The sequence below is a fragment of the Rhinolophus ferrumequinum genome, chromosome 24, assembly GCF_004115265.2.
Source record: "Rhinolophus ferrumequinum isolate MPI-CBG mRhiFer1 chromosome 24, mRhiFer1_v1.p, whole genome shotgun sequence".
Lineage (NCBI taxonomy): Eukaryota > Metazoa > Chordata > Mammalia > Chiroptera > Rhinolophidae > Rhinolophus > Rhinolophus ferrumequinum.
This window is the reverse complement of record NC_046307.1, coordinates 18,448,772-18,461,702: the sequence shown is the minus strand read 5'-3', so window position 1 is coordinate 18,461,702 and position 12,931 is coordinate 18,448,772.

Below are 12,931 nucleotides of genomic sequence, written 5' to 3'. Positions count from 1 at the left end.
AAGAATCTCTGAGCTTGAGGCTATAACAGTAGAAACTTCCCCACTGATAAGCAAAGACAAAGAAGACAAAAGGAAAGAGAACAGAAACAGAACAATTCTATGCTCACAAATTTGATACCTAGATTAAATGGAACAAGGCCTTGAAAGACACAATCTGCCAAAACTCACACAGGAAGACATAGATGATCTGAAAAGGCTTATAGCCATTAATGAAATTGAATCAATAATTAATAATCTTCTAAAACAGAAAGCACCAGGCTCAAATGGGTTCACTGATAAATTCTATAAAATATTAAAGTAAGAAATTACACCAATTCTCTATAATCTCTTTTATTGCCTACCCTAAAAGCAGAGAACATACTAACTCATTCTATGAAGCCAGCACTACCCTGATACCAAAACCAGGCAGAGACTTTTCAAGAAAAGAAAACAGACCAATATCTTTTATGAATATAGATGTAAGGACATTCAAAAATATTAGCAAATCAAATCCAACAATGTATAAAAGAAATTATACACCACAACCAAATGGAATTTATCCTGGTTATGCAAGGCTGACTCAACATTCAAAAACCAACTAACGTAATCCATCCCATCACTGGACTAAAGAAGAAAAATCACCTGACCTATCAATAAATGTAGAAAAAGCACATCCATCCATGATAAAAATAAATTATCAGAAAATTAGGAATAGAGGGGAACTTTCTCAACTTACAACTAACATCACACTTAGCAGTGAGAAACTTGAAGCATTTCCATTAAGATTAAGAGCAAGGCAAAAATATCTCTCACCATGTCTTTCTAATGTTGTACTGGAAGTTCTCGCTAATGCAGTAACACAAAAAGGAAATAACATGTATACAGATTAGGAAGAAATAAAACTGTCTTTGTTTACAACCACATTATCATCTATGTAGATAACCCAAAGAATAAAAAATAAAACAAAACCCTAGAATTAATAACCAATTATGATAAGGTTGCAGGATACAAAAGTCAATATTCCTACATCTCATCAATTCAAAATTGAAATTAAAAACATAATATTATTTACATTAACTTCCAAAAAATAAAATACTTATGTATACATCTAACAAAATATGTGCAAGATCTACATGAAGAAAACTACAAAACTGTAATGAAAGATATGAAAAAAATAAATAAATAAATGAAAAGATATTCTATGTTCATGGATAGGAAGACTCAATATTGCCAAGAAGTCAGTTCTTCTCAACTTGATCCAGAGATTCCATTCAATCCCAACCAACTCCCAGGAAATTATTTTGTGGAAATTGACAAACTAATTCTACAGTTTCTATAAAGAAGCATAAGACCCAAAATAATCAACTCAATATTGCAAGATAAAAACAAAGTTGGAGGACTGACACTACCCAACTTCAAGTCTTACTATAAAGTGGCAGTAATCAAGACATGTGATACTAATAAAAAAATAGACAATTAGATCAATGAATAGAGAGGGCAGAAATATACCCTCATAAATAGAGTCAACTGATCGTTGACAAAGGAGAAAAGGCAATAAAATGGAACAAAGATCATCTCTTTAACAAACTGCTGGAACAATAAAACATCCACATGCAAATATATATATATGAAAAGAAAGAAAAGAAAATGAAAAAGAATCTAGACACAGATCTTACAACTTTCACAAAAATTAACTCAAAATGGATCACAGACCTACAGATAATATCCTAAACCATAAAACTTCCAGAGGATAACATAGGAGAAAACCTATATGACCTTGGGTATAATGATGACTTTTTACATACAACACCATTAAGTATGGTTCATGGAAGAAATAATTGATAAGCTGGACTTCATTAAAATCAAAAACTTCTGTTCTGTGAAAGACAATGTCAGGATGATGAGAAGATACAGACAGGGAGAAAGTATTTCCAAAAGACTGATATAATAAAGGACTATACAAACTATACAAGGAACTCTTAACACTTGACAATAAGAAAATAAACAGATTTTTAAAAAAAGGCAAAGATCTGTGCAGACATATTACCAAAGAAGATATACAGATGGCAAATAAACATATCAAAAGATGCTTGTTCCACTTTATATGTCATTAAGGAACTGCAAATTAAAATAATAACTGAAAATAATATAATGTTTTATGTCAATTATATTTCAATAAAACAAAAATGAAAAAAACACAACATGGAGATGTTACTACACACCTATTAAAAAGGTCACAATTCAAAACACTAATAGCATCAGAATGCTGGCAAGAATGGGGTATCCTGGCCAAGATTCAATTACAATATTAATAGATCTACTGGGTCTGCAGACATACCGGATGATCCTCCCGCAGGTCTCAGAATGTATAATTGAGGTGAAAAACTCATAGCTGGCACAAACTCCACATTCAGTGCCTGATTTGAGAGGTAAGAGTGATCATCATGAAGAAAGCCAAGGAGAAGTCTTAAAATAACCACCTTTAGCCAAGATAATAAATTTTAGAAAAACTATAGCACATCCTGGTAGTTCATGGAAAGGCAGGAATTAGTGCCAGCCTCAAGGATCTATAAAGTGCAGGGGTGGGGGTTTCCATCATATTACTGTGTATGTACCAGTAGAGCCCCAGCAGCAAATGTATAACCCTGGAAGATAACTGCCCACTACTACAAGTATTATGGGTTGAATTATGTTCCCTCAAAAGATATTCTGAAGAAGTCCTCACCTGCAATACCCCAGACTATGAGCTACTTGGAAATAGCTATTGAGGAAGTAATTGGTTAAATTACTTAAAGATGAGGTGACCAGAGTATAGGAGGCCCTTAGTCCAATATGGCTGATGTTCCTATAAGAAGAGACAATCCTAGAGGGAAGGTGGCCATATGAAGACAGAGAGACACACGAGGAGAGAACACCATGTAATGATACAGGCAGAGATCCAACTGCTGCCTTCAAGCCCAGGAATGTCAAAGACGGCTGGAAAACCAAGGATTCTCCCTTACACGTTACAGAGGAAGCATGGCCCTGCCGACACCTTGATTTCTGACTTCTAGCCTTCTGAACTATCTTATTCTCTTTCTTCTGTGACCCCGTTAGAAAGATATAAAATGGTACTAAAGAATAAAAATGGTACTATATGCACAAATAGACCAATTTGTCCAATTTGAAGTGAATTGAAAAGGCCTGGAAAGAAAGGTGTAAATGAAATACAGGAAAGTTGGTCACTATAGCCAGTATTCACTCAGGATTTTGCAATTGCTTTGGCTTCTTCTGCACATGAAAAAGAAATTATATAAATTTAATTTATTAAATATACACCTATCTCAATTTTATAAATTTTTGCTTAAATGGCAAAAACAAAATAAAAATGAAAATAAATGAAGGCCATGACCTGATGGAGTTCATTATTTGTACATTTTGTACAGCAGTCAGCTGTACAAAAGGCACATCTGGAAATGTGGGAACTAGAATAGTCACCAGTGGTAAATTACATATATGGATCAGTAGTTTGATCCACAAGGAGGCAGTAATACAAATAAACTAATCTCTCCCATTCTTCCTCCCCCAACCCCCTGGCATCCACCATTCTACTCTCTGCTTCTGTGAGTTTGATTATTGTGGATTTTATATATAAGTGAGATAATGCAACATTTGTCTTTCTGTGTCTGGCTTATTTCACTTAGCATAATGCCCTCCAGTTTCATCCATGTTGTTGCAAATGACAGGATTTCATTCTTTCTCTTGGATGAATGATATTTCAGTGTGTGTGTGTGTGTGTATGTGCGCGCACGCGCACCACAATTTCAATATAGGACATGGAGCTTTAGTCCATTTTATATTTTAATATGAATTTAAAATGACTTTTTAAAATTTATTTTGAACTGTATCTTCACAATGCCACAATAAATTGCGTTTTTTTCCTAGTTTTTTCAACAAATCATTTGAAGTCTTATTAATATTCATTAGTATCTCAGAAATAGAACTTCAGGGTGTTTAAAGAGTCAACTGTAGTAAATTGTCCCCTAAGTTTTCTGATGCAAAACATGCAAATTTAAAATAAAACTCACAAATTCCCATTAAGTAGGGTTTTGGGCTTGAAGTTTTCAGACTGGACAAAACACACACACACACACACACACACACCCCTGGTATAAATTACTGATGATTTTTAGGGGTTAAAATAGCTTCAATGTGACTTGACCCAGGAGTCAAATGATATGACCCCAGACCCATTTTCTTCTTTTAGTCTCCTTCTTTTCTTAGCAAGACTTCCTACTTTCTCATGTGTTCTCTCTCTCTCTCTCTCTCTCTCTCTCTCTCTCTCTCTCTCTCTGTCTCACACACACACACACACACACACACACACACACACACACACACAAACACACAGCACATACCATTTCTCAGCAACATGTTCTCAGAATTGACTCCTTATTCAGTAAGCCTCTTTTCATATGATCTCAAGATGGCTGTCAGCACGTCCGTAGCACATTTCCTTATCCATGTCCAGTTGGGGAAAAATAATCTCCTTTCTCATAGTGCAACTAAACATCTTTAATTGAGTCTCATTGACTTTTATTGACCTATTTTGGGTCTTTTGCTTCTGAGTCTATTGTTATGGCCAGAAAGATAACATATGCTGATTGACTTAAGAAAATTAGGACCAAATAATGAAGATGGAAATAAGATCAATTCTACTCGTCCACATGGCTGAGAAATTTGGAGTACTGCTAGGAAGAGGGACAGGAAATGAATGTTAAAGAGGCAAACATTAAACGTCCTTTGAAATATGGATGTGGAAGTTTAAGTCAAACACGTGGAAATAAAAACTCTCACCCTGGCTCAATCCTTAGTGCAGAAAACCAGAATTTTGTCTCTGAAGATGGCATAAAGGGTCTACTTGGGAAAACTGGCTTCTAGTCAAATGTCATCTTCACAGGACAAGAGCAGTCCCCTAACGTCACTTTAATTTTTTATCAATTATTAAACTTTTGATTGAGTTTAACTACATGTAAGTAAATTACTTACTATCAAGTGTATTTGAAATAATACATCATTTTCCTGCTTGTGGAATCTTTGCTAGACTCTCTGGCTAGAAGCCTAGTGATCAGGCAAAAATGGACTTATTTTGGATCATGCTGAACAGCCTGCATCAGATTACTATGTGAAAAAAAAAAAAGTAACTCTCTGATTTAACACTGGCATCAATTCTGGGCATGTGCCTCAGAATTGTTAAGTGTTAGCTGAAGATAAAAATCAGATACCTGACATTTATACATAAAAATACACCCTATTGGGAATGCAGATTAGTCCAGCCACTATGGAAGGCAATGAGGAGGTTCCTCAAAAAATTACGAATAGAATTCCCATATGACCCAGCAATCCCTCTCCTGGGTATCTACCCAAAAACTCTGAAAACATTTATCCATAAAGACACGTGTGCTCCAATGTTCATTGCAGTTTTATTTACAGTGGCCAAGACATGGAAACAATCAAAATGTCCTTTGATAGATGAATGGATAAAGAAGTTGTGGTATATATACACAATGGAATACCATTTGGTGGTAAGAAAAGGTAAAATAGTACCATTTGTGACAACATGGATGGATCTTGAGATTATAATGCTAAGCGAAATAAGTCAGACAGAAAAAGTAGAGAACCATATGATTTCACTGATATGTGGTATATAAAACTGAAAACAACAAAAGAACAAGACAAACAAATGAAGAAACAAATAGTTTAGGGGTTACTAAAAGGTAAGGGGGGAGGTGGTCTCTAGAAGAGAGTAAATGGGGTCTCATATATGGTGATGGAAAGAGAACTGACTCTGGGTGGTGAACACACAATGTGAGATATAGATAATGTATTACAGAATTGTACACCTGAAATCTATGTAACTTGACTAACAATTGTCACCCCAATAGACTTAAAAAAAGTACACCGTGTATGAAATTCCTCCTGCCCTTAATCAACACTCTTATAATCTGATGGAGGAGCTAGATTTACTTACCTGCAATAATTTGAAGCTAAATACAAGCATGTTTAGACAATGGTTTTGAAACTAACAGAACCAAATATTTCACCTCTATAGGAAAATCTCTTGGAACTTGGGCAGATATGATACAGAAGTAATTTGTTGTTGACTAACAAATATGCAGAAGAATGTGTCTATCTGGGCAAAAATTGGTTTCAAAAAGTTCTCATCTTTAATTTCTTCATTCACTTACTTACACATTAAGTAGTTAATTAATTCCAATACTATTTCAAATGCTTCCTTGTGGGGGGTACTGGGAATATAGAGATGAAACATAAAAGCACCTATCCTCCATTGGAGTTGGATGACTGTCTTTTAAAATAATTCTAACTTATTGGGCAACTAGTATTTCTCATAATAATGGTAATCATGTACCCAGTTCAATTTTCTGTTAAAACTTACGTAGGGTAGAATCATTTTGTTAAGATTATTAGCCCTGAACTCAAACTGATGCGGCAGTTCTTCTCATCCCACTTCCTACATGAATTCTGTACAAATTCCTTAATCTTTCCAACCATCAATTCTCTCTTTTGAAAAGAAAACAAAAATGCTTCATTGAAATAATTTTTTGTAAAAATTAAGTAAGATATAATTTTGTAAAAATTAATTTTGTAAAAATTAAATAAGATATAATGTAGGTAGACAGCTGAGCCAAGTTTATGGTATAGAGTAAGTGTTCAATAGATGTTAGATATTAAAATTTTATTTTATATAATATATATATATATATAGACATATAGTTTTTCATAATTACCTGGCCACATAGAATATCTAAACTTTAGGCACTTGTTCTCTTATCATTAAATATAATATTAAGCTTATAGTATCAAAATACTAAACTTATGCATCAAAATATTATATAGTAGAAAGAATTTTCATAGAAGGAGGCTTGAAGTACATTCAGCTTGTTAATTCCTTCATATATTTTTTGAATCGACCTAGATGGGTAGAGAACAGCATACCTAAAATACATCGTCTTACTGGTCATACCAAGGATTTTTTTGGGGGGGGGCGGTGAATTGTACTAGACATAATTTTCCTTACCTTTATTTAGGCTCAGTGTAAACTATAGCAATAATACAAGATATAACAATAATTATACATTTTGTCATTGTACCTCCTTTTAGAATGTTGTCAGATACAATGTTCATCATACCTCAGTGTCCACTTTACAATGATGGTCAGGAAACATTCCATCTCACTGATTATGAAGGAAAATTGTGGCTCCCCCCTAAACAACATGTATATGTTTATACTGTGGGCCCTGCAATTTGTGTAATTGATTACTTTTCCCTTTGCCAAAAGTTTAGATCTAAATTTTTCATTCACTCATAAGTGATAGCAAATTATGTGTTCTAAATCCCCCTTTTCTGTCCCCATTGAAGATACCACTAGCCAGACCTAGCACTATTGCTCATGAAATGTGGATTCGGTGTCCTTCTTAACATAACTCTTTGGACAACAACCACCTATCTATGTGTGGGAACAAAGGATGAAACCCATTTGACATTCTTAGAACAAACACCGTGGTTTGCATTCTAAGCCTTATTTCTGGCAATATTTCGTTTTCCTGTTTCTACTCTTTGAACTTCCATTATCTTTCATATATTCACATTTACCAATCACTTTAAATTCCGTTTAGACCCATAACGTGCAAATCAATCAAAACACTCCTATTCTATACCTTCAAGAAGCTCCCAATATTTTAGGGATTGCGATATATAAATAGGAAAATTACTCAAAGTATGAAAATTACTATGATAAAATAAAGCATGGGGTAATTACAGGGGTATTAGAAGAGGCGTAGAACCTCTTTTTACTTGATGGGGTGGCATTAGACAATTAGTGAAGGAGTTAGTGATGAGAATGATGTGAGTCTAGGCAATGAAGTGAAGGTTGGCAGAGGGAACTCGTTACTCGAGGTACATTGAGGAGTCTAGCGCATGGTGTAAACACTGTGTTATTCAAGTTATGCCTTTGCATCACAGCAGTGTTTTTAAAGTTGAGATATGTGTACATCAGTGAGATGATTTTAGAAGTCACTGTTAGGGATATTTTAGTTTCAAATGGCAGGAAAAAAACCCAACTCAACATGGATAAAAAAGAGAAAGAGAATTAATGAGTCACATCTATGATAAGTCCAGGGCTAGTCAAGCTCTATGTATGGATGGATTAGTAATTCCTGTTTCTGAGTGTGCCGATATATTTAGGAGAAATTGAGGGCAGATGTACTGATAATGTAGATCAAGCAGAGTAAAAATCATGGAATAGCATGGTGCAATCTAGACAATGCAAAGGATTCATGGCTTCTCCATTCAGGTCTGCTTCCTGACTCATTCTCTCCTTTCTTCCTCCCAACCGCACAGCGCAGTAGCCTCCCTTGTCTGTGATTTCAATTAGCCATGGTCAACCACAATCTGAAAATATAAAATGAAACATTCCAGAAAGACGTGTTTCGTAAGTTTTAAACTGCACCCATTCTGAGTAGCGTGACGAAATCTCATGCCATCCTGCTCCCTCACACCCACAACATGAATCTTCCTTTGTCCACATTTCCACACTGTATATGCTAGCCACCCACTCGTCACTTAGCAGCCTTCTCAGTTACCACATAGATTGTTCCAGAACCGTAGTGCTTGTGTTCAGTTAACCCTTATTTTACTCTAACTTGGTCTCATCACATAGGCATTGTATCATCTCACATCTTCACAAGAAGAAGGGTGAGTACAGCACAATAAGACATTTTGAGAGAGGGAGACCACATTCACATAACTTTTTAATAGTATATTGTTATAATTGTTCTATTTTATTATTAGTTATTGTTGTTCTTCTCTTACTCTACCTAATTTATAAATTAAACTTTATTATAGGTATGTAGGTATAGGAAAAAAACTTAGTATATAAAATGTTTGATACTATCCATGATTTCAGGTATACACTGGGGGGTCTTGGAAGGTATTCCCTGTGGATAAGAGGCAAGGGGGGAAGTGGTGGAATACTGTACTGAGTTTCTATGCCCTTAAAATAAAGTAAATAACAACCTCTAAATCAGGTTTTCTTTGGCCTTTTGAGTTGTAAGACAATTCAGAATGGATCAAAAATATACCCTAGATAGAGCTTATAATATTGCACAAGCTCAAGCTCCCACTAAAACTTTGCTGCTTTCTGTGACATTCAAAGAATTGTAGAATTTGATGAGATATCTTGGTCCCCAACGTTCAATTGCCAATCATGCCAGAGTCCAAAACCAGGAAATAAAGAGCAGGGGTCTGCCTTCCTATGTAATTTCTGCAATGAAATATAGCAAATTCTACTTATTTCGAGGGATTTTACATGTGATATAAAGGAAAAAGTGCTCTACTGAGGCGTGACTGAGCAGTTCACTACATGTGTGCAGAGCTTCAGTTTACTTTTTACTACCCAGAATTTCTAATGTAAATCTCACTGGAAGGTAAGACCTTCACGGGATGAATTGACCTGAATAATAAACTGCTGCATCTCCTTTCTTTAGAATGGGGCCTGGCAGACTATATCAACTCAAAAAGCATTTGATAATCAATATGTATCAGTCAGGTAATTTTGGCTGTAAATTATAGAAAACTCAACTGAGACTTGCAAACTGATCATTTTGAAAGGCTAGAAATCCAGAGGTAGGATGGGCTCTAAGACTGACTTAATCTATGGTCTCTGGATCAATTTTCCTGCTAGTCTCTTGGCAGCGTCCTCTCCTGTAGGATACTGTCCTACTCTGTCCATTAGCGAGACAAAGGACGGTGCCCAGAGGAAAAATGGGATATTCATTAGTATTGGCCAACAGTGATTTCTGGTTTCTTCTCTGGCACATGTAGATTTGCATATCCCTGCTGCCTTGATGTTAAATGTCACGTGTCTCACGTGTTAGTGAGCTATGACTAAAAGTGATGTAAGTCCTTTATGGGTATTTTCTGCTGCTAAAGTGAGGACAATGTTCTGGATAGTGGCTGCTCTGCCAGCCCGTGTCCTGGGGAGGGGACAGTGCAGACGAGAACCCCCATCCCACTCGTGACGGCAATCAATGTGCAAAGTATATAAACCTTTGTTAATGGTAACCCACTCATAGCCCAACCTATCCAGACCGATACAAAAAGAAAGCCATTCCTGAATGGTTTTTTTAGAAAACCAAGGATGACCTTAATATGAATCCCCCAAATCCTCTCCTTATAACTCATTGGTGGGAATTCCCATTACTAAGTTAATCACTGTTCTAAGACCAAACAAGTCAACCCCTAGATCTTGGATTCAGATTCCCGTGAGTCTCATGGGATACACAGGGGTATAGAAAATCCTGAATAAAACAGAATTTTTTAGGTAAGATCAAGGAAATTTCCATTCAAGGCAATGTCATTTTTTCTTCCTTCATTGGGTTTAAGAGGGTGCCTAACAGTGTGTCTCCTGAAGCACAGCCAGTAGAAACCTCCTTTTGCACATTTTCCATAATCTCAGCTGGACTATTCACCATAGAGAATCACCATCACAAACAATGTGTTTATAGGATTCTACCTCCCTCTTTTGAAACAAGAGATAGGGTAGAGAGAATAGAGGAGTAATGATAAATTCACTTTCTATCCATGTGCTTTTATCTAACTCACTTTTTATCATAAAGGCATAGGTAAGAAATATCCAAATAATTAATTCCAAGTAACTGAAAAAGTCCAATTGTCTTCACTGAATTCACTAGTAATACGTTCAGTGCATTAAATGACGGGGGTAATCTATGTAATTACTGTTTGTACATTTTAAATTATAATTTGTCTCGTACAGTCATTTCCTAATGACCAAAACAGGACACATTCCCTACCACAAAAGATCACTTCAAAATAAAAAACTTGCTGTAGAATAAAAAGTGTAATAGAATGTTTTAGTCCTCTGACCACATGTGAGTTAACTCATCCCAAGTTTCAACCTTCGAATGAGTTACACAGAGAGTAAGTAATTGTGTGCTTGATCCTAAAAGTCTTCTCCTAAAATCTTTATCAAGTTGCTTAATAACCTCTGCATTTATTATTCTCAAACACAAAAGAAAGTAAATCATAGCAAAGTATGCACAATACATCCTGAGGATGTAAAGACCTTTTTAAATAAAATTATGTAGCATGGTGAAGTTACCCTAACTCATTTTACCTTGAGTCTGACTTATGGGTAGTAGCACCTCCAGTATGCATGTGAATTAGAAATTACTGAAAAGGCACAGAATTAAAACAACACTGAAGTCCTAACCACAGACAATTCAGAAACTGCTAAGTTTTTGTCCCCTATTATCTTCTTGTTAGCTCATGGAAAATCTTCCAAAACTGTTACACCAACCAGGAATCTCCAATACATTTGTTCATTTATTCATATATGAATGCATTTGGAGGAGTGAGAGAAGAGGAGAGAAAGTCTTGCTTGCACATGTAATTAATTGGATAAATACTACTGTGCCCAGTGTGTATAAGGCCCTTGGAAATGTTATACCCTAGATTAGGTCTTTGAGTAATGCTGCTCATTTTATTTCTCCAAGATATTTTCAAAATGGAGCTGCAATTTCAAAAGATGTAACTACCTGCACCCAAGAAAATAATCCTTATGCCAGGGATCAGTGTCTATAAAAATTCAGGGCAGCACACAAACAATTCATTTCCTAACTCATTTCACTGCATGCCCTGTAATACAAAACGCAGTCTTAACATCTGATATAACTTACCCTCTATGCCTTGAAAGGAAGAGTAGGAATGATTTAAAAATTTAAGACACTGCAGCAACCTGAAATTACATTCGAACCTTGGTTAACCATAATTCAAGAAAATACAACCTTAAAATAAGCTAAGAACCAGAAGTAACTCTAGGGGTCATTTAGTCCAACCTCCTGGTGACACAGGATCTCTCAATATCCTTTTATCAGTGATCATCTTATCTCTGCAAATATATTTCCAGAAATGGGGACTTACTTCTCAAGATTATCTATTCCGTTCTCAAAGTTATAATCATTAGACCATTATTTATCAAGATTGAGGTGAAATCTTTCTTCCTCTAACTTGGCTATAGTTGTTCATTCTAAAATGACAAAGAATAAGTCTTATTTTTCTTAAATTAATGTGAAGTCTAGTGTTAGACAGAGGTGAAGAAAGGAGGAGAAGTGAGTCATAAAAAAAATAGAAATCGATTTTTAAATTATACAATCAACATCTTGGCTGCCTCATGCTACCTCTCTAGACTTCTCAATTCTCATTCCTACCTAGAAATCAACGATCCATTCATACAAAATGTTTTTGAGTCCTTGGGAACGATCTCTCTCTGTCTCTGTCTCTGTCTCTGTCTCTCTCTCTCTGTGTCTCTCTCTCTCTCTGTCTCTGTCTCTCTGTGTGTGTCTCTCTCTCTCTCTCTCTCTCTCTCTCTCTCTCTCACTTTCACCTCCTGAGATTCTCATTGTTCTCTCTGTCAAGAACATTCTTTCATGCCTCTTCCTCTGCATTACTAATTCTGATCTCACAGCAAACATCTCTCAGAAAGCCTTCCCTGAGCATCCAAATTTGAATTTGATGCCTCTTCCACAAGGTCCCATGGCATCCTATAAGTCTCATTAACATGGCCCTTGGTATATTGCAAGTTACTCACCAGAACTGGAAGCTACACGAGAGCAGCAGCCATATCTAACTCATTCACTATTTCAGCTCTTGTCTCTATTATAACGCCTGAAACACAGTTGATACTCAATGAATATTTGTTGGGTTTATGAATAAATGATCAAATATGAATAATAAATGTAAATCAGTGCAAGGTCACTTATCTAAGAACAATGAAATTATTTTCAGTATATCTCACCTATCAAAGCTGAGAGTAAACTAGTTTATTTTGGAAAGTTTCCAACAACCAAAGAGGATAACAGAAAAAAATATTTCT